This window comes from Rhinolophus hipposideros, assembly GCF_964194185.1.
Source record: "Rhinolophus hipposideros genome assembly, chromosome: 26".
Taxonomy (NCBI): domain Eukaryota; kingdom Metazoa; phylum Chordata; class Mammalia; order Chiroptera; family Rhinolophidae; genus Rhinolophus; species Rhinolophus hipposideros.
This window is the reverse complement of record NC_138072.1, coordinates 15,649,071-15,669,309: the sequence shown is the minus strand read 5'-3', so window position 1 is coordinate 15,669,309 and position 20,239 is coordinate 15,649,071. Positions and strand designations below refer to the sequence as shown.

At 41.6% G+C, this 20,239-nt stretch overlaps 1 protein-coding gene and 1 pseudogene across 2 annotated transcripts in view; both read right to left on the bottom strand.

The window, feature by feature from the left end:
- The window catches only part of SMYD3 (SET and MYND domain containing 3), a 556,176-nt gene that overhangs the window by 142,972 nt on the left and 392,965 nt on the right, over window positions 1-20,239 (bottom strand). The window lies entirely within an intron of this gene.
- On the bottom strand, window positions 9,490-9,874 carry LOC308493246 (large ribosomal subunit protein eL31-like; annotated as a pseudogene). The gene has a single exon. The product of its transcript is annotated as a large ribosomal subunit protein eL31-like (transcript).

The window sequence follows — 20,239 nt, the reverse complement described above, 5'->3', positions numbered from 1 at the left end:
CCCCAAATGAAAGAGAAATTCAAGTGTGAGCTGAGGTTACTCTCACTGTGTAAAAATTAAGGTGAATATAGTCTTTCCAGGAGGAGTTTTGGCAGGCAAGGGTTTGTCATACTGATTGTACTTGACATCTCAGGGAGTGAAACCCCAGAAGCCCATATTTCACATTATAGCATGTGAAGTGTGCCTGACTCACACGCAAGCTGCACGGGCCTGCGCGGGGGGGTTTCTGGGCCAGACCCAGGCTGTGTCTGGCAGGCGGTGGTGGTAGATGAGGGAGTCGTCTGTGGGAGATCCTTCTGTGGTTGGCCATGCCTACCCAACCCCTGGACACTGCCCGATGACCCCGTGGGCAGGAGTCAGGGAAGAAAGAACACCAGTCAGACCAGAGACAGTCCCAACGCTGACCATACAGTCCAGACGCCAAAAAGCTGGGCTCTGGGCTCCTGTGATCTCTCAAGGTATGCTCCTTTATTTGTAGAAACACAGAAGGAAGTAAAAGAGAAGACAAACATGGCTTCATTCTCATGCCCAGCCCACCCCTTTCTCTGGAGCTAGCTCACAAGTGGCCCTTCCCAACTTCCTCCTGCCACTCTCACAGGGAGCCAGGTACTCAAACCAGGCTGGTGGGATGTCAGAGAAAGGACGCAATTGGATCATTTGTCCTTTCTTCTGCTACCATTTTCCATGAGTCGCTATAATAGATCCAGAAATGGTTACTATTCCCAGCCTCTCTCCTGACCAGACTCCAGAGCTGGCGACAGGACCCACACAAGAACAGGGACCCTGCACCATGGTGACCCACCGAGATTCCTAAGGGTAGTCCCCTTGCCCCGCTCAGAGCTCACCAGATGTGCAGAGAGGAGGAAACTTGGGAAAGCAGATTAAACATATCTTTTCTTTTCTAATATGCGTTGCTGAAAGTAAAGTCTGACCAACTCTTCTTGGCCGGGTAGTGGGAACCCTGAGTAAAAAGGCAACGGAGGACCATGGGTTTAAAAAGATAGACAAGCCCTAGGACAGCGGCTGCCTGCTGAGTTTGGCTCTGGTCCTGACCTCATCTTCCAGTCTCTTCCCTCTCAGGCTGTCCTCTGAATTCCCACTGTTCACACCTTCACGTCTCTGCAGGGCGGGCAGGCCCGTCTCCCAGCGTAGAATATCCCCCACTCCATTGTCCAACTACCGAACGCCCACTGGTCCTTCGAGGTCCAGCTCAAAAGGCTTGTACTGTGCCAGGCCTTCAACCTGCCCCGTCCGGGGAGGGAGACCCTTTGGCGTGTGCTCCTAAGTGAAGCTCCTGCCCACACAGCCACTCCCACGTCTAACACAGGATATTTATTACGAGTGTATCGTTACATTTCAGTTCTGAGGGCACAGAAATTCCATTTTATTCTTTATTTCCCCTCCTGACTCAGGCTAGTCTGACACACTGCTCAAAAAATAATTCCTGAATGAATGAACATGGACTGAGTACATTTAATATCAGTGACTTTGTTAGCCTTTGTGACTTCTGTACAGAATTGTTAATAAACCAAGGCAGTGGTCATGATGCAGCCTCCCAGTCCCCCCCAAAAACCTTAATGTCCTTTTCTATTTCACTTCTTTCTCTCTCTTCCCCCGTTACTCCTTCCTACGACAAAGACTCGCAGACCAGGTTCTGGAGCTGGAAGAAGGTATAAGAACCCCGCCCTCACTGACCCTGAGACCAGCAAGGGAAGCGGCCATATTAGCCAGTAAATCACATGCAGATGTGCTAGTGGCTGGCAGAGGGGTCATTAGCTCAGTCGGGGCAGGTCAGGGAAGGACCCCTTTGGAGGGAATGCTAAGGAGTCGCAAGTTTAACTCAAACTTCTTATTTCTTATGTGACACAGTGGGAAAATGTCAACTTAATTACAAATATTAAAAACTTCTTTTCCTTAGGTTGAAGAAAATGGGCATAAGCTTAACACCTACACAGGCTACTCTAACTTTCAAAAGTTGAAGGTGATGACATCTAACAGTAGCAGACATTATAAAACTAAACACTGAGAAGAAAAAGGAACAGGGACACAGGGATTTTCCACAGCACGTGGAACAAAATACCCACCACATTTCTTCCTTGGTTTAAAAATGCCTTAGAAACCCCACAAATGTGTCCTATTCTCACGGCACGTTGTTGGAAGTGGAGAGGAGAAAAAACACATAGTGAAGTTACAGACAGAAGTGACTACAATCCCACAATTTAATTTGTTTCTCGGAAGAGCCAGAAAGGAGAGATACAAGAAGGGCCATATGCACACAATGGGGAACCTGAAGAGGAGAGCTGCCTGTATGGGGACGATCTCAAGACTTTGTAAGCCCCCTGTTCCCCAAGCTTGCCTCCACCACTGGCTGAGGCCACCTGAACAAATCCCACCACAAAACCCACTGTTTTCCCACAAAGCAAATCCCTTGCTGCAACCCACATGTATTGCCTGAGAGAGGAGCACCTGACATTTCTAAGGTGCTACATCGGGAAGCATTCTCATTCATTTTCTCTTCTAGTTCTCCAGCCCCCTCCCAAGGGAGCTATTAGGACCATATCTTCATTTTAAGTATGGAAGGAAGGCTAAGAGAAATCGATACATGATTCCAAGGCCACATGTTCACTTACTCTCCCACATCAACAACATTTAGTTTGTCAGAACAGCCTTATGAGCGGAGAACTTGGTCCTGAGTGAATGACACACAGGACACATTGGGGAAGGGGGCTAAGTGGATGGAAAGGTCTCGAACACACTGGTGTGCTCCGTGGCCTATAGAAATGGAGATTTACTCGTTCATTTATAAGGGCCCATTATATACCAGGCACCAGGAAGGAAGGAGCAAACACTGCCTCTTTCACCATTTTTCCTAGTGATCCACCTGAAATAAGAACACAAAAAATGTCACGTTTCTCCCTAATTCTGACAAATTTTAGCCTTCCTCAGCCAAAGATTATTTTCCCTTTGGCCATATTTCTTTGTAAGTCACTCTGTCAAATACAAGCTGCAGTAATGCAGGGCAGCACTCTAATCTGTCAGATCAGTTTAGGGACACGTGAGGCTGCTGCTCTTCCACAGCCTGGGAGGCCGCTGGCCTCCCCATCCTCTCATCATCCATGAGAAGGGCTGCTGGGGATTCCTGGAGACTAGCTGGAAAGCGGGAAGTACAATAGATGGCCTTTGAATTTCCCACTCTCTCATTGTCTAACTGCAGCCAGCCACCATTACCAAATCGGTGCCACAAAGAGAGGGATATTCTCTCCCCAGTGCAGGCTGGAAAGATCAATCAGCTGCAAAAGAGCAAGTGGCTAAAGGAAGAAAGAGAAAATGAAGCCCTGACACGTGTCCTGTGAATGTCACAGTATTTGTAGGCACTCATACATGGAACAATCAGAGATGGAATTAAAAAGAACTCTCCCCTAGCACACCCTGACCCTCCCCACATCGCTACACACAATAAACGTGTTTTCTCTTGTTTCATGAATGCCTTCTGTGTTCCCACCTGATTGCATTTAAAAGTATCAGGGAATTCGTACTTTTATGTGAGGTGAATTGTACTAGCTGGTGTATACTTGAGTATGTTCCTGAATGTCTACACTATTAGCCAATTCATTTTGATTAGGCAGAGCCCAGAAATAGAGGACCAGAATTTATCAGAAAGCTATAAACCAGGAATTGTAAGGATTAAATATTACATGTAGACCTTGGAATAGATCCTGGCACATAGGAAGCTTAGGAAATAGTAGTAAAATCATTATTATTACTGTAGTCCATCAAGTATAAGACACATTCAGTAAATAATAAGACGCACTGTTATGTTACGTATCACTAAGAAAATCCATTAACAAACTATACCAGGCTATCAGTTGTAAAAGACATTCCAATTTCAGAGAGGTAAAATTGGGGAACAAATATGCACCTTGAAATGAATGAAATACAGCATCACTATGGATATCTCCAGGTTCCCGGGAGAACATAAAGTCACGATCTACATAACTGGTATCGGAGTCCAGGACATTGTGTCACCATAGCAACACGAGGCCCTGACTTTCTGACCACGCCTCTGTGTCTTAGAAACTCCTCCGCTAAACGGAGTGGGTGGTTGCCCTTGACTCTTAGCATTCACCGCCACACTCTGTTCTTCGTTTTCCCTGCGCTCTGAATCAATCATCATAAGAACAGACTATCATAAGTCACTCAAAACCCCAAAGACAATCCAGATTGAATGAGAAATACATTGCTTGTGCCAAGTCGATGGTCTTGCCAACTCTGGCTATTCCTGGAGGTGACTTAATACACATATATGTTCCCAACATCTTCTTTCAATACTAAGTTAAGCAGTGCAATTTCCATTGGAACTGAATTTAAATCAGTTATTTGAAAATCTGAGTTCACATTCCCTCCCCGCCCGCACGCTGCCCCCCACCTACCACACGGCTCGCTCTAAATAGCCAAGTGAAAGCACTTATGCGAATAGTCGGGTAGAGAAGCTGCAAATGGATTTCAAAGTCATTCATCATTAGCTTGACAAATCGTACAGACAGGTACTGAATGCTCTGGAATCTTAGTTGGATATTTTTCATTGAGAGCACTGCCCTTCAAGACTACTTAACATACAGGAACTAAAGAAAGATATTAAAAACACATACAGAAACTAGACAGGAACTGAAGAAACACAGAGGGTCACAGTGTTTCTGCATCACACTTCTAACCTGCAATGACAACGATGGGTGACCTTCCCGAACATCAGCCAGTGTGCCTGGTGGCCATGAGCTCATTACATTCCTCAGTTATCCAAATATCTGACAGTGACTTATCCACTCAATGGTCATTTTATCGTGATGCACATATATTCTTCAGATACCTTTTTAAAAATGTTTTTCATGACTAAAGACAAACCCTAACTATTAAAAGTCAGATTATGTTGCCTGTGTTTGGCTGTTAAAACTCCCTACTTGCTTTGCACGGTCGCTAATGATCCCTCTTAGTGCCGTCGTGAAGAAGAAACATCTGAACTCCCTAATCTGTGCCATGCAACAGCCACCCTACTGCTCAGTGTCACAAATAAAAGAGTCAGGTTCTCCTCCTCTTGGTTTACACACAGATTTAATTAGTAACTTTTACTAAAAAAATAAAATGATTCTCTTTCCCTCCAGCCTTACTTTGCTCATACTCTCATTTCCCCCAACATCTAAATGCAAAACAGAACATACTTGCTAAAGGAATCAGAGTTTGATAATTACAGCAAGCGTAATTGAATTTGCATATGTGAGGTTTCCAGCTTTGAATTGAGAGGCAAGGAAAAGTACCATAGTCCAAATAAGACTTAATCTGTCTCTTAAAAAAAAAAAATTGTAAGTTACCAATGGCAGCAAAAGAAATGTTGGCTTCAAGAAAAATACCCCTAAGTAAAGATTATTATTGTAAAGCCTATCTGAACGGGAAAAATAAACCAAAACATTTGTCAATAAAAGAGATGTCTAAAAAAACCAAAATGCAAGGATCACTTTGGGAAATGGAGCAAAAATGAAACAGAAGAAAATAAGGCATAAAAAGAAGAGGATTAAGGGAAAACAACAAAAATGTTACAAAGACCCACAGGAAACAGAAGTATGAGAATTACTGTCCGTATGTATCTTAATTTCTCTGAAGAAAGATAAGAGATTGACAAGAATGAAAAAAAGATACGATGTCTACAGCTGCCTAATGATAGTCCAATAAATAAGAAAGATGATCTTCAGAAGCAAATGAACGAAGAGGCAGCTGATGAGTAAATGGGGAGTACTGGGTACCATTCTTCTAATCAAACTAACTTGAGAAAGTTGTGATAGCAGCTCCCCAGAGGCTCCTGTTAAGGATGACTGAAAGGTACGCCCTTGTACCCACTGAATGTGGACATGCACTAACATGTTTATAATATATCGTAGACTTGCCAGGTTTTTGCTAAGCTAAAGGTAGATAAAGCACTGGCCATGCACTGCAGTGCAGACCTGTAAAAACACTTTCCAAAATGACGAGTCTGAACTTCCCAAATGTCCTCAACCACAGACAGTGTTGTGTTCCCAAAAAAGCCTCTGAACATATCCATCTACCTTCACTTATGCAAGGATCGGTGCGTACGTACATCGTGTATCAAAGTGAAGACTAGAGGTCTTCAGTTTTAGGAAGGCACTAGATTCCGAACAGAAAGGTAGTTATCAGATAGAGGAGGTAGCAATTAGAGGCCAAGCAGGAGGCTGTACGTCCCAAAACAAAGGAGCTTGGTAGGCATGTAATCATGAAATCCCCAAACATCTCAGAAAGTGATTCAAAAACAAAGCCCTTTGGGTAAAGTGTTTTGGAAGAACACTTTATTTCATCAAGGAAGAACTCAAGATAGCTAGACATCTTCAGTCATGATATAAACTATTATCAATGTATCAGGGAAAAGAAACAAAGCAAGAAGAGATTCTCTTTTTTCTCTTCTTCCATACTTAAATTTACCACCTTCAAAAACATGTCTACATATTGAGATAGTGGACTCCAACTACAGGAAAATTTTACTTAACTAAAAATATTTTCTAGGATGTAACTTGGAAGAGAGATGGAAGAGAGAATGTGGGGAAAGCAAATCTCAAAACAAAACAAAAAACTAGTTTACAAGTAGGGTTCAATTTAAAAAAAAGGAACGGCAGCAATAAAAAATCAAAAACAAAAACAAAAAAAACACTGCTTATACTTTCCAAAGTGCGTTCCGTGATTAGTCTTTGCCTACTCTTCAAACACAGTACAACTTATCATGAATGAAGCCTGGAAGTTCAACACCAAGTAAGACTGGTGTTGGTTCACCAAATAAGATTTAGTAGGTTCATAAATTGTTCCTACTAAGCACAACAGATTTTCAACAATGGTTTTTTGTTGAAATGAAAAAGGGATTTTCTGTTTAACTTTCTTTTTTGAGCACAAATCCTCTTTACCCTGAACAAATGAAAATAAAATAGCTAATGGATGTAATACTTGTAAATGAAAAGAAACTAACATGGATACACATACTCACTGATGAAATTAAACCCCAGTAAGTGGTCAGTGTGCTGATGGATCAACTCTGTAATTAGAAAAAGTATATTTCTCCTTAGTCTTTACAACATATGTTCTGATATAAATATTTGTAGTGGCCAAAGACTGCTCAACCTTCCCAAACAAACGTTTTAAAGATGCTAGCTACAATGCATTTGGTAACTCTTTTACAGAGTTTGGCTTATTATGTGGCAATTATAAATCAAAGGTGTGTATCAAGGTGAGACAGATACAGGAGTCCATGCAGAACCAAGGCAAAAAGGTAAACTAAAGAAAGTGGTAGATGTGCTCACTTCAGTAGCACATATACTAAAATTGGAACGATACAGAGGAGATTAGCATGGTCTCTGTGCAAAGATGACATGTAAATTCATGAAGTGGTCCATAGTTTTCAAAAACTCATAGACACAGACAATAGTTTAGTGGTTACCAGAGGGTAAGGGGGTGGTAGATGAGTGGAAAAGGGATCAAATATATGGTGATGGAAAGAGAACTGACTCTGGGGGGTGAACACACAATGTGATATATAGATGATGCGTTACAGAACTGTACACCTGAAATCTAGGTAACTCTACTAACAATTGTTACTCCAATTACCTTTAAAAAAAGAAAGAAAGAAAGGAAACGAAAAACAAAGTGGTAGATCATTCCAAATTCAATTTTCAATCAGGTCATATATCTGTCGCCTCTCACATTCATCCCTTTCATTTCCACTGGTGCTACCTGTCTTGCTTGTAACTTTCCAAGGTAGGTTCTCTGCCCCTCACCTGCCCCCTTCCCCTTCTTTTTCTAATTCATTCTTTATATTGCCACCAGATAAAGAGAAATGTGAGATCTACCCAGTGGTTGCAGAATAAGGACAAAATTCTTTAGCATGGCATTAAAGATGTTCCCGTTATCTGCCTTCATCCCACCTTCCACTGTACCCAGCATCCTTTGTAAACTCTAGTTCCACTGGCCTCTTTGTCATTCGTCAGTCATGTCCTGTACTCATGTGGCTTTATATTTTTGTTCATAGCGCTTCCTCTTTAAAAACATCTAGACTGTAAGCAACTGAACCCCACTGGGTCACATCTCTTGCTTATATGTCTCTTCTGTTTTTTAAAAAAACAACAACCCATAAATTCCTTGAGATCATGATCCATATCTCCCTTCAATAGTATTTTAAGTGAAAAATTAAATATAATTTATAACAGAAATATAATAATATAAATATATTACATATGATAATATTTATAATGTATGTCAAGGTTCCATTTACCTACCAACCACTGAATAAACAGAAATTACCCTTACCTTTCAGTACTGGTAGAATAGCACAATATACTTTGTACTCTCTCCCTTCTCATTCCCTCCTCCTCTTTCAGAGGTGATTACTATCTTAATTCTGTTTTTCTTAGTCCCTTGTTTTTCTTATCCCATATGCATGTAGCCCTAAACAACATATTGTTTAGTTGTGCATGATTTTAGTTTCTCATACATGGAATCAAACTGCACTTACTATTTTGCAAATTGTTCATGTTTGTTTGGTTTTTTGTTTTTGGCGCAACATGACGTTCTTAAGATTCACATATGTGGATGCATGTAGCTGTGGTCCATTCATTCTCCCTCCCTAAGACACCCTCTTGCAAGTGAGCTACTGGAGGCACGGCAGAGAAGAATGTCCATCCTAACACTGGAAATGCAGAAAACTGCAAATGAGCCCACTGTTCATCATCAGAAGGTTACATAAATAATGATATTCCTACACTTGCATCTACTAATGTGTCTGACACATAGGAGGCTCTCCATAAATATTTTTTGAACAGATAAATGGACTTGAAGAAAAATCTAATTGCTTCATCACTGCCTCCTTCTCTGGGCCCAGCACATACTCAGATGCTCAGTAAACATCTGAGACATTCATCGGTAAAATCCAGGGTAGCCCCTAAGGCTAGCAATGGACAGATCCTCAGCTAAACTGCCAATTCTGCTGATCTGAGTTGAGGCAAGAGAGAGAACAAAATGGAAGCTGTGATGTGGGAGCACCTACCGTAAGCAAGGCAGACTGTTATTTCCGATGGTATTCATTCTACGTGCTTCCTTCCAAGTCGGTACAAATCCTGTGGTTCACAAGTATCCCTCTCTCTCTCTGCACCGCTCTCCCTTACTCCCCCTTTTCTTCTTTGCTTCTCCCCCTCTTCTGGACATGAGTCTGCTCTGGTATGACTGGGAAGACCACGGATGGTGGTAAGAACTGAACTTTTGATTTCCCTTCTCTGCCTACCCATCTCAAGCTTAGTCCAATGATAATTCCATTCCGTTGAGCAATGCTTTGTGTCTCACTTTGTCACCATTTGAACAATGCATACCCATTTTAAGGCAATGCAGCTACCCTCCTTATTGCCTTTTTTTTTTTTTTGCAGTTTTGTAACTTTATTTGACGATCAGCAGTTAGTTCTCATCCACATTAACTGTCTGTAGATTTTTGAGAGTGGTGGCAGGTGACAGGTACGTAGGTAACCAATGTATAGAGCTTATTTGGTGAATCTCCATCCTCATTACGCTTCCTGGACAACCGTACCCGGATGCGGTATGGGACATCCCTTATTCCTTTGGCCCAGACAGCTTTGTTGAGTGTGGTGTCAATGCGCACATCTGGGCTTCCCATCTCCTTCATGGCAAATTTCCGGATCTCTGTGAGTGCCTGTGGGGCACGCTTCTTGAAACCCACTCCCTGGATGTGCTTGTGAATGTTGATGGTGTATTCTCTGGTGACTACCTCGTTGATGGCAGAACGGCCCTTCTTTTTCTCGCCACCCTTTTTTGCGGGCGCCATCCTGCCGGGCCCAAGTTGGAAAGAAAGCTCCTTATTGCCTTTTTAACATATTTGATGTCACCTTTTCAGCAAAACCAACTCCCTAGAAAAATAATCGCCATCCTGACATACATGATATTAGTTTACTTCTCATCTTAATGAAATAGGAACTAACGCTCAAGGTTAATGCTGTGGATGAAGCAAAACACAGGGGAGAGGAAGTAGACCAAAGCATATGAGTATATGTGGATCTCCAGCACCAGCCAATTACTTTCAAAAGAATTGGTATCGAAAATAATGAAAAGGAATTAAACTGAAAGATAAAGGAAAGACTGTCAATTACAACAAGTTCTTTCATGACATTGAGTATTATTCACAGAAGTTCATCTCACTGTGACTCGACTTCATCGTTTTACTATGGTCATAATTTAGACCACACTATTTAGCACTCCCCTCTTGCCCTACCCTCCAAAAAAAAAAAAGAAGGAAAGAATAAAGGATGCCATTATTCTGACACAATAGACATAACACACACCCACACAAATAAAGCCTACACATCACCCTTTCCTTCATTTGTTTCCGCAATTAAATCTTCCTCCTTTCTCTTTCCCATCGCTTCACCAGACTCACTTCCTCTTCTGCATTTCTCCTGCCGCTCTTGGTAAATATCCTTGGAAGGGATCCAGGAGTGACCAGTCCTCGCTCTCCAACTTTTCTCTGGACATACCTTTTCTGATCAAATGTGAGCTACCATTTCACTGCAGATAATTCAACTCTTTCTTTTACACTCTGGATCTTTCCTCGGCCTGCCATATTTCTCGCATGTGCTTTAGCTAATGCACACCCTATGCTCCAGATATATTGCTACTAATCTGAGGTGGCTCAAAACTCTTCTTCAAATAAAATATATGCAACATATTGATACTGTCTCCTCCACATACGTCAATCAAATCCCCAAGCTCCCCCGACCTTGGGGAAAGGCCTATGTCTTTCTCTTCCAGAGGTCCTCATCTTCTAACTCTCTTAGTTAGCCAGCAAAGAGCAGGATATCTGGAAAAGTCATAGTGAAGTAATGACTCAAGCCTTAGGAAGTAATGGGGAAAGGCTTTACTTGGGACTTAATTTCACTCCAAAAGGTAGACTTGTGGGGTTAGGTAAAAATAACAGGATCCTTGTGAGAAAAGAAAGGAAGCCAACATCTTTTAATAGCTACAGTGAGCCAGGAACTATATGAGGTGCTTTCACACGTTCTTTCATCTCCACAAAAGTTGAAAGAAGTTACTATCATCCTTATTTTACAGATGAGGACATAGGACTCAGAGAGACCTAAGAGTGGTGTTAGAACTCGAATCCAGGTGTTTCTGATCCTCGGGCTCCAAAGCAGGACAAACAAAATTTGAAGGCATCTGTAAAGGGATGAAGTCCCTAAAATACAACTGCGACGACACAACCACACATGATGCAGACTGCTCGTCAAGTAAGGCCCTTCACAATCTGGCTCCTGCCTTCTTTCCTCTCCCTCTCCTGTCGTGCTATAATCTCCCTCACTTCAGCCATACATCGTACTGTTCTCTCAAGTGCCATGTTGATGAATGACTCTGTGCCTTTCCATAGGCTCTTTCCTTTGTCTGAAAAGCCCTCTCCCTTTGCTTCATTATCTCCTACGCCAACATTCAGCTCCCCCAGGAAGTCTGTCCTCACCTTGCAGTCTAATGTAGATTCTCCTCCGTAGCAAAGTACACACCCTCCATAGTACTTGTCCTATTGGACCATAATCACTCACTTGCTTCTCGGTTTCCCTACTAAGCTATAAAGTGAGTCCCAGCGGGGAGGAAGCACATTTTATTTCACTTTGTATCCCTATCATATAGTACAGTGACTAATACACCAAGGATGAATACTGGGACAAATGGACAGAAATCACAAGGTAGCGTATCTGGGATCCCCATACAGAAAGTTTTTAGAAACTGGTCTCTCTCATGAACCAGTGTGTCAGAAGGAGCCAGGTAATAACCTACCTGGAGTGGCAAAGAGCTCCTGACACTGAGAGAGGAGTGATGCTAGATGAGCTAAGACATCCATTCTACCTCTGATATTCTATGCTTCCAGGCTGCTCCTGCTCAAAGTTTTCTGATGAAGATGAGCCAGCGTCTCAGAAACCAGTGTGACATAGTAGGCAGAACACCGAAATAGGAATCAGAAAACTGGGTTCTAGTCCTAACTCCATTGTGTGACTTTAGGGAGATAAGTCATTTCATCTCAGTTTCCCCATTTATAAAATGAAAGGTCAAAGAGAGCTGGGTAGAGGTGACCAACTAGATGGCCTCTAAAAATGTCTTGCTGCTCTACATCTAAGAAAGGCTTCCTGTTTGATTTCCCCTCATTTACTATGCTCTTATACAAAACACCAACATCTAATGTCTTCTGCCTGTCCATCTTGTACCAAGATGTACCACTTTCTTCTCTGTCTGATGGCTCCTTTCTTGGAACAATAAAGTATAATATGCGCAGGGAAAAAAATGAGTAAAATCCACACATTTGAGTGTACTGGAAATAACTTTTGGAAAAAAAATTAAAACAAATGAATGCAGGTAAAATCTGAGTCCAAAGGGAAATCGGTACTGACTTAGAAAACTGAATGAGCCGCACAGTACACATGGATTTAACACTTGTATATTTGACTATGCTTGATGCCAAAGGTAGCTGATGTGCAATCATCTGTAATTTTATTGAGAAAGATATTTGCATCCTTCCTGCTGCAAGGTTCATGTGCACAGGAAAAGGTCCATTAACTAATGACCGTGATTCATAGGCTTTGTTATTCTTGGCTCTTGGCAATGAAAGCAGAAACTTGGGTAAAGTGGCAAGCTTTTATTTTTTTCTGCCTGAAAATGAACCTGACATGAAAACCAACTGATAGTGCTGGTGATAGAAGTGAATGAATCAGTCTAAAGAAAAGCCAGAAATTAGCTTGATAAATTACTTTAATCCTGAATTTACAGAATCACTACATACCGGGATGACTTAACTTTTTCAACTACACTTTACATTTTTTTCAGGGAGAGAGAAAGGGAGAACGATATGTGATATGACATTTTTATATTTGGAAATTGGTGACTGTCTTGGAACATACTCCACATGATGCCAAAGATCCCATGTGGTATTTAGCCCTTTAAAATGGCAACATTCAAAAAATGAAATCTAACCCTCTTTCACCCCCAAATCAACTCAGTTTGTTGAAATTCTATCAGATGTCTTTGAAAATTACTAAGGGAAGGCAGAGTTAGATAAGGTTTAAATGTTTGTAGGTATCTGAAAAGAATTGAAGATAATCAGAAAACAGGGTTCATTGTCTACTCTTAATTCTCTCTCGGGCACCATAACAAAGAAGTTTCTTTTGTAGCCCTCTCAGCAGAGCTGCGCATGCTCATTCTTCCGATATAAACTGAGTCAACCCTGATCTAGGAACACAATTTTCAACCAATTTTCTTCAGTTTTCCACGTTCCCCACATCCACGGGCTATGAGAAGACATCTGAGTTATAACTTCATTTATAACAGAAGTGAGTCTTTGGACAATGCATTTTATCTTGTCAGCATTTAGGATCTAAATTCCCTTCTCACCCTTTCACTTCAAAGTATCTGCTTGCATAAGACACAAAGTAAGACACACAGTTGTAAGCATTCAAGATGGCGAAGGAAGGAAAAGCAGACAAGTCTCTCATTAGCTCTCCAAACTGGACCCTCAACCATCGGAGTCATCCTTCTCTCCTACCTGATATTTCTGGAAGAGTTTATGTCAGTAATGGAAAATTTCAATGCTGTCATATAATTCCCAGTTTTTCCACTCCAGCTCTGAACAGTGGTCTGGAAGCGTGGCGTGCTGCAGTGGTTTTCACACTGTGCTCTCTGGCACCCTTGGAGCCCAGTAGAGCGAGTAGGTATCCTTAGGAGAGGTCCCTTGTCTCCTAAACCCATTTCCTATAATTAATATTTATTATGAGAATGTAAGCTCCGTGAAAGCAAGGATTTCTGTTCTGTTCACTGACATAACTCCATGCTAAAAACAGGGCCTAGCATATGGTAAAGGATTCTAGGAAATTTGTAGAATTTTTGAATGACCAAACGAAAGAAAGGATGCATCTTACGTTTGCTACAGCTGGGCCTGGTTCTGGTTGATCTTCAGAGCAGCCCTTTGAGGTAGTTCCAGTGGTTACCCTCCCTGTATAGACAACTCCCCCCACCTCCCCGGAAGCCTGGTTTCAGTCTCACTCCTAAATACTACATCACACCACACAGCCTCCCACATGGGCCAGCATTCTTTCATCTGCTTCGCATATGAGATTTCCCAGCACTTGACTAAAGAAAGGGTTGGTGGTAGAGAAAAACATATGTTTAAAAACAACTGACTTCGTGGTGAGCTCCAAAGGCTGCAGGTAACTAATCTTACTCTTGCTCTATTTGTACCACTGCCCTTGGGACTTTAAGCAAGTGGCTTAATCTTTTTGCTGCTTCGGGTTCTTCATCTCACTTTCCCACTTATCTTGCAAGATTCCTGTACATGAAATGATTAGAGAATCCTGACGTTGTCAGAGACACAATTTTTCTAACGTTGATTCCAGAACTGTGAAATGAGGGGAAGGGCTAGGTGATCACTACACTTTTTCTAAAGTTCAATGCCTCTATGATTGAAGACCTTGTGTAGGGCTGTCCACATGGTTATTTTATTCCTGAATATCCTTTCTGATTGAACAAGCCATATGGCTTTCAGTTCAGTTGCCAGGCAGCCTGGCCAAGCTCCTATCAACATGTCAAGCAGATGAGGTGGAGGGGAGGAGAAACAGACCTCTGCACACTGTTTGTGCTGAACAGTAAAGAGAAAACAAGGACACGGAATCTTGACCTCAACAGCTGCAAAACCAATCATCTCTGTGTTTCTAGAAACATCCATAGAGGAAAAATCACAGTAGCCCTTAATACATGATAATGCCTCTCATGAGCTTACTTCTGGTACACTATTTTAAATATGTGACAAAACCCCAAAAGCTACAGTTTCAGACATTGTTGGAATCGGGATTTTACTTGAACGATGCAAAGTCAAGGGGAGTTTATCAGGTAAAACGTGAGGTCCCTCTTTATAAATTCTTATAAAACTAGAAACCACCGGACTGCCACGCAGTTTCTGCTGCTGGCATTATGTTCAGAAAAATAAAAATGTCCAAAGCCCTGTTTTTAAAACAGGATGAGATGTCCAGTTTCTAGTCCAGCGTGTAAGGAGTTTAGGTGTCGCTCCGACCTAACAACAAGTAAGAAGCTGAACAAACTGAAAAACCAACAATTCTTCTTAGAACCATCAGAGAAGTGACATCACAGGGCAGACTGCCGCTCTCCAGCTAGAGAGAGAAATACTGAGAAGCACAACTCACAGGAACAGGGAGGAAAACCTGAACTGTAATTTAAGACTTGCTGGAGACTCAGGGTGGGCAAATCTGAGAGTTGAAAACTCCAGGGGATCGGGTCAATCCCCTCTCCCCATCTGTGAGCTTTACCTCTAAGAGCTCTACCAGACCCTCACAATAAATACTAGAGAAAAATCCTCTCATGCTTTCAGCAAAGGGAGAGCAAAAGGAACCATTTCAAAAAAATGTCAGAGAATTTATTCTTCCTAACAAGGCCTGGTCCCAGGAGAAACTATTTTACCAGAACCTATCCTGCTGGGGTTTTACCAGAGCCTAAGTGACCTGGGGGAAGGAAAATACCCAACTCCAGCCCACTTCAGCCATCTTATCCCCTCTAGGAGGAGGAAAATACTGGGAAGCGCGGGTGAAATCCACAGTGCAGGCACATGCTCACCAAAAGACCGAGGCCTAATCGTAGGAATACTGAACACTTCTCAGTCCTCACACCTTACCAGTGTGTTATTAAAAGCCTATTTATAGCAGTTCCTTTTACCTACTACATCATGTCCACTTTTCAACAAAAAAGTACAAGGCATACTAAAAGGCAAAAAAGATTGAACAAGCATCAGATTGAGAGTCAGATGTTGCAGCAACATTGGAATTACCAGACCAGGAACTTAAAAATACTGATTAATATGGTAAGGGCTTTAATGTAAGAAAAGTAGACAACATGGAAGAACAGACATATAATGTAAGCAGAGAGATGAAAATTCTAAAAAAGAATCAAACAGAAATGCTAGTGATGGAAAAACAATGTAGCAGAAATGAAGAATGACTTTGATGGACTCATTAATAGATTGGACACAGTTGAGGAAAAAATCTCTGACCTTGAGAATATGATAGTTGATATTTCCAAAATGGAAAAGCAAAGAGAAAAAAGACTGGAAAAAAAACAGAATATCCAAAAACTGTGGACAACTATAACAGATACAGCACATGTGTAACTGGAATATCAGAAGGAAATGAAAGAAACAGAATAAATATTTGAAGCAATCATGACTGAGAATTTCCCCCAAATTAATGCCAGACACTAAACCAACAGGTCCAGGACACACAGAGAACATTCAACAGGATAAATGTGAAAGAAAACAAAACACCACAAAAAAACCCAAAACTACACCTAGACATATCAGATTTAAACTTCAAAAACTCAAAAATAAATAAAAATCTTAAGCAAAGCCGGAGGGTGGGGGGTAGAAGCTATCTTATCTATAAAAAAGCAAGGATAAGAATTCTCCTGATATTATGTAAGGAGGAGGAGCGCAGAGTGAAATATTTAAAATGTTGTAAGAAAAAATATCACCAATGTGAAATTCTGTACCCTCTGAAACTGTCCTTCAAAAGTGAAGGAGAAATAAAGACTGTCTCAGACAAAACTTGGGGAAATTTATTGCCCGTTAGATCTGTCTTGCAAGAAATGCTAAAAGAAGGTCTTCAGAGAAAAGGAAAATGATATGGGTCAAAAACTTGGATCAACATAAAGAAAGGAAGAGTATCAGAGAAGGAACAAGTCAAAGTAAAAGCAAAACTCACTTTTCTATTTTTATTTGATCTAACAGACAAAAGTTTGTTCAAAATAAAAATAGCAACAATGTATTCAATAATGTATGCTTACATATAAGTGAAATGAAAGACAGCGATTACAAAAGGGACAAGACAAAGAAATCAGGATTATTTTGTTATTATAAGGTACTTGCACTACCCATGAAGTGGTATAGAGTTATTTGAAAAGTATTAGTTGCAAATGTATATTGCAAACTCTAGGGCACCCACCAGAAAAAAGTTTAAAAAGAAGTATAATTGATATGCTACGAAAAGAGAGAAAATGGAATCATAAAATGCAGCTTTATTCGTAACTGCCCAAACCTGGAAACAACCAACATGTCACTCTGTAGGTGAGTGGACAAATAAGCTGTGGTTCATCGGACAATAAAATAGGAATCAGCGCTAAAAAGAAATGAGCTATCAAGCCATGAAAAGACACGGAGGAAGCTTAAATGCCTATTACTTACAAAGTGAAGAGGCCAATTTGAAAAGGCTACATACTTTATCATTTCAACTGTATGATAAAACTATGGAGACAGCAAAACCATCAGTGATTAGCTAGGGTTAGCGGGGAGGGCAGGATGAGTAGGCAGAGCGCAGAGGATTTTTAGGGCAGTGAACCTCCTCTGAATGATGCCATCACGATGGATATGTGTCATTATACATCTGTCCAAACCCATAGAATGGACACCACCAAGAGTGACCCCTGCGGGTGTGTCCCATGCACATTCACTGATTGTAGCAAGTGTATGAGTGTGGTGTAGGATGTCAGTCGTGGGGGAGAGGTTGTGCTTGTGTGGGGACGGGGGATACATGGGAACTCTCTGTACTTTCCATGCACTTTTGTTGTGAACCTAAAAGTGCTCCAAAGAAGTAAGTTTATTCATTTTAAACAAAAATGATTTTCAGGAGCATATTAACTAAACCTTCATAACCAACCACTTTTCTCCTCTTCTTTCGTCATCACTATGATTCTTTTTCTGCATTATTTTGCCATTTTTAGCATCAAAATAATATGCACACATTAAATCAAATGTGAAACAGAGGGAAAAAAAGAGAAACAAATCACCAAGAGATCTCCAACTGGGATCAAAATGCTGGGAGTATTTCCTTCCAATCTTTTTTCTAGGCATGGATTTCTTTTTAAATTCTGTTCTAATCAATGAGAGTGTGAACCTGGCTGCTAGAGATTGGGCCCTGGGGGAGACAGACTTTCCGAAAATCTATAGCCTCTTTTTTCTCCTCACCCTCAGCCTCTGCTATGCCTGAGGTTTGGGGCCTTGTTCCAGAAACTAATGGTGAATACGAGGGAACACCACCCCAGCCTCTGGAAGGAGAGGGGAGGACCTTATGTGGTCCCCACACCAACCCATCCTCCTGGCTTCTTTCCTTTCTGAGCCCTCCCAGAGTTCCTCGGGAAATTTGCTTGCTTCTCCACAACCACTGCTATTGGCACACAGATCTCGCCTAGCTCTGCCCTGGTCACACCGCCATCAGACCCCCAGTGGCTGTCTGTCTTCATGGTTGGACCAATGTGGCAGGTGACTCCTGGCCCCATCAAAAGGAGAATTTGTGTTTCTAGTCCTCGTTCTCCTAATCATTGTAGGGTGACGGCTGATTTTTTGAGAGAAGAAAGAGGCCGAAAGGTCTCTATCCCACCATAATTCTTATTCAGTATTCTACTACTATATTATTTGTATTATTACAGTCTGTTGTTTTTTAAATGTCTTTCACCATCTGGTTGGAATATATCCATCTCAAATACGACTGTTTCTGAAAGTCTTTTTTTAAAATTTGTTTGTTTGTCTTTAAAATTATGAACAAGTTACCAGATAAATAAACTAGAAAGAAGTTCCATATTCCAAACACCATTTGCACATGCGGAACTTTCTCCAGCAACTCCTGAGGTAATGCCAGGCACACTGTGGGTGACCAATACCTGTTGAGTGATTAGGAACAAGCTGCCTGGGAAACGTCAATAGCCCGGGCATTTCTGGAAACCTGGAGTTGCCCCTGAGTATCTGTTGTTCTGTGGCTTTGTTTCATTCTGAGAAGCAAGGGAGGTTGGTCCGTGACCACATCTGGTGTCTCTACACAGAATGCAATGTGTGTTAGGCCATAAAAAAGGAAGCATCTGTAACACACACTTGGTTCATCTGGAGGGCTCAAGACTGGGCTGCTTACTGTGTGACAGACTTCCTGGGGCCCTCAGAGCAGGGGCAGGCATGACTTAAGGATTTCTTCTTAATTAAAGCAACAGAGATCAAAGGCCTACACAGAGAGGGGAATGCAAAGTAAATTCATCATTCCTTGAATAATTCCATTTGTGACTAATTGACCCAAATAGCCGTCAGAGAAATCAAGCTCCAGTGGAATGGTTGGTGTAAGACAACAGGCAGGAGAGTGGCATCAATTAATGTTGTCACATTTCCACGGCTTACTACTTCGAGGGAATAGTTGATTTTTGAGCATTTATTAATATCTGTGGCTTACAGGTGTTCCTTTACTTCCCCGAACCTCGCCTCCTTGACTGCTCTAGGGCAGTGTTTATTTATAGCTCTGAGTAATACCTGTGACAAAGTGAATGGCTCCTGAACCAAATAAATGAAAACCCAGATTGCGCTGGCTCCCTGACAGCTTACATGGATGACGTTCCTACCTCTCCCTCAGTTTATCTCAACACGACTCCAATCTACTGTCAGAACAATCTTAGAACACAGCTCTGAGCACTTTAATTCCCCTCTTCAAAAATGGCCTCCCTCTGCTTACCAGCTTTTGGTCTAGGTTTTCACAGTCTTGTCATGATAAAACCCTCACCTTCTGATACACTCAGGTCTGGTCAAATTGAACTACTCTTCATTCTGTGACTAAACCTGCAACTTTCTCTCCTCTGTGCCGTTGCCCAGCCTGTGTCTTCTGCCTAAAAGGCCCTCTATCAGACAGTTGAAATGGCAATCATCTTTCCAGGCCCAAGCTCCTTCCTTTAAGAAGGAGTGGTTAGAAATTTCCATTTCCAAAAAATGATTCAGAATTTGTATTACACTGAAAAAGGACACTATCCAAAGCAGGAAGTTAAAGACATTCACGGCCCAATAAATTCTGTTACCAATACGTGTTATATAAACCACTGAGAGGCAAAGCAGAGGGCATGGGCTTTGAAGTCGCACACGTGTGGGTTTACATTCTGGCTGATATCTTTTAATCTGGTAACCTTATTCAAGTTATTCAACCTTTTTGAAACTGGGTTTTCTCTCCTGAAACAGACATGACAATACCTATGTCACAAGTATAGATGGTGGACACAAAACACACATTTCCTATATGTCAACGAATAATTCTGTGTGGCCCATGTCCTTCCTGGGTTGTAAATTCTGGCCTTCTCA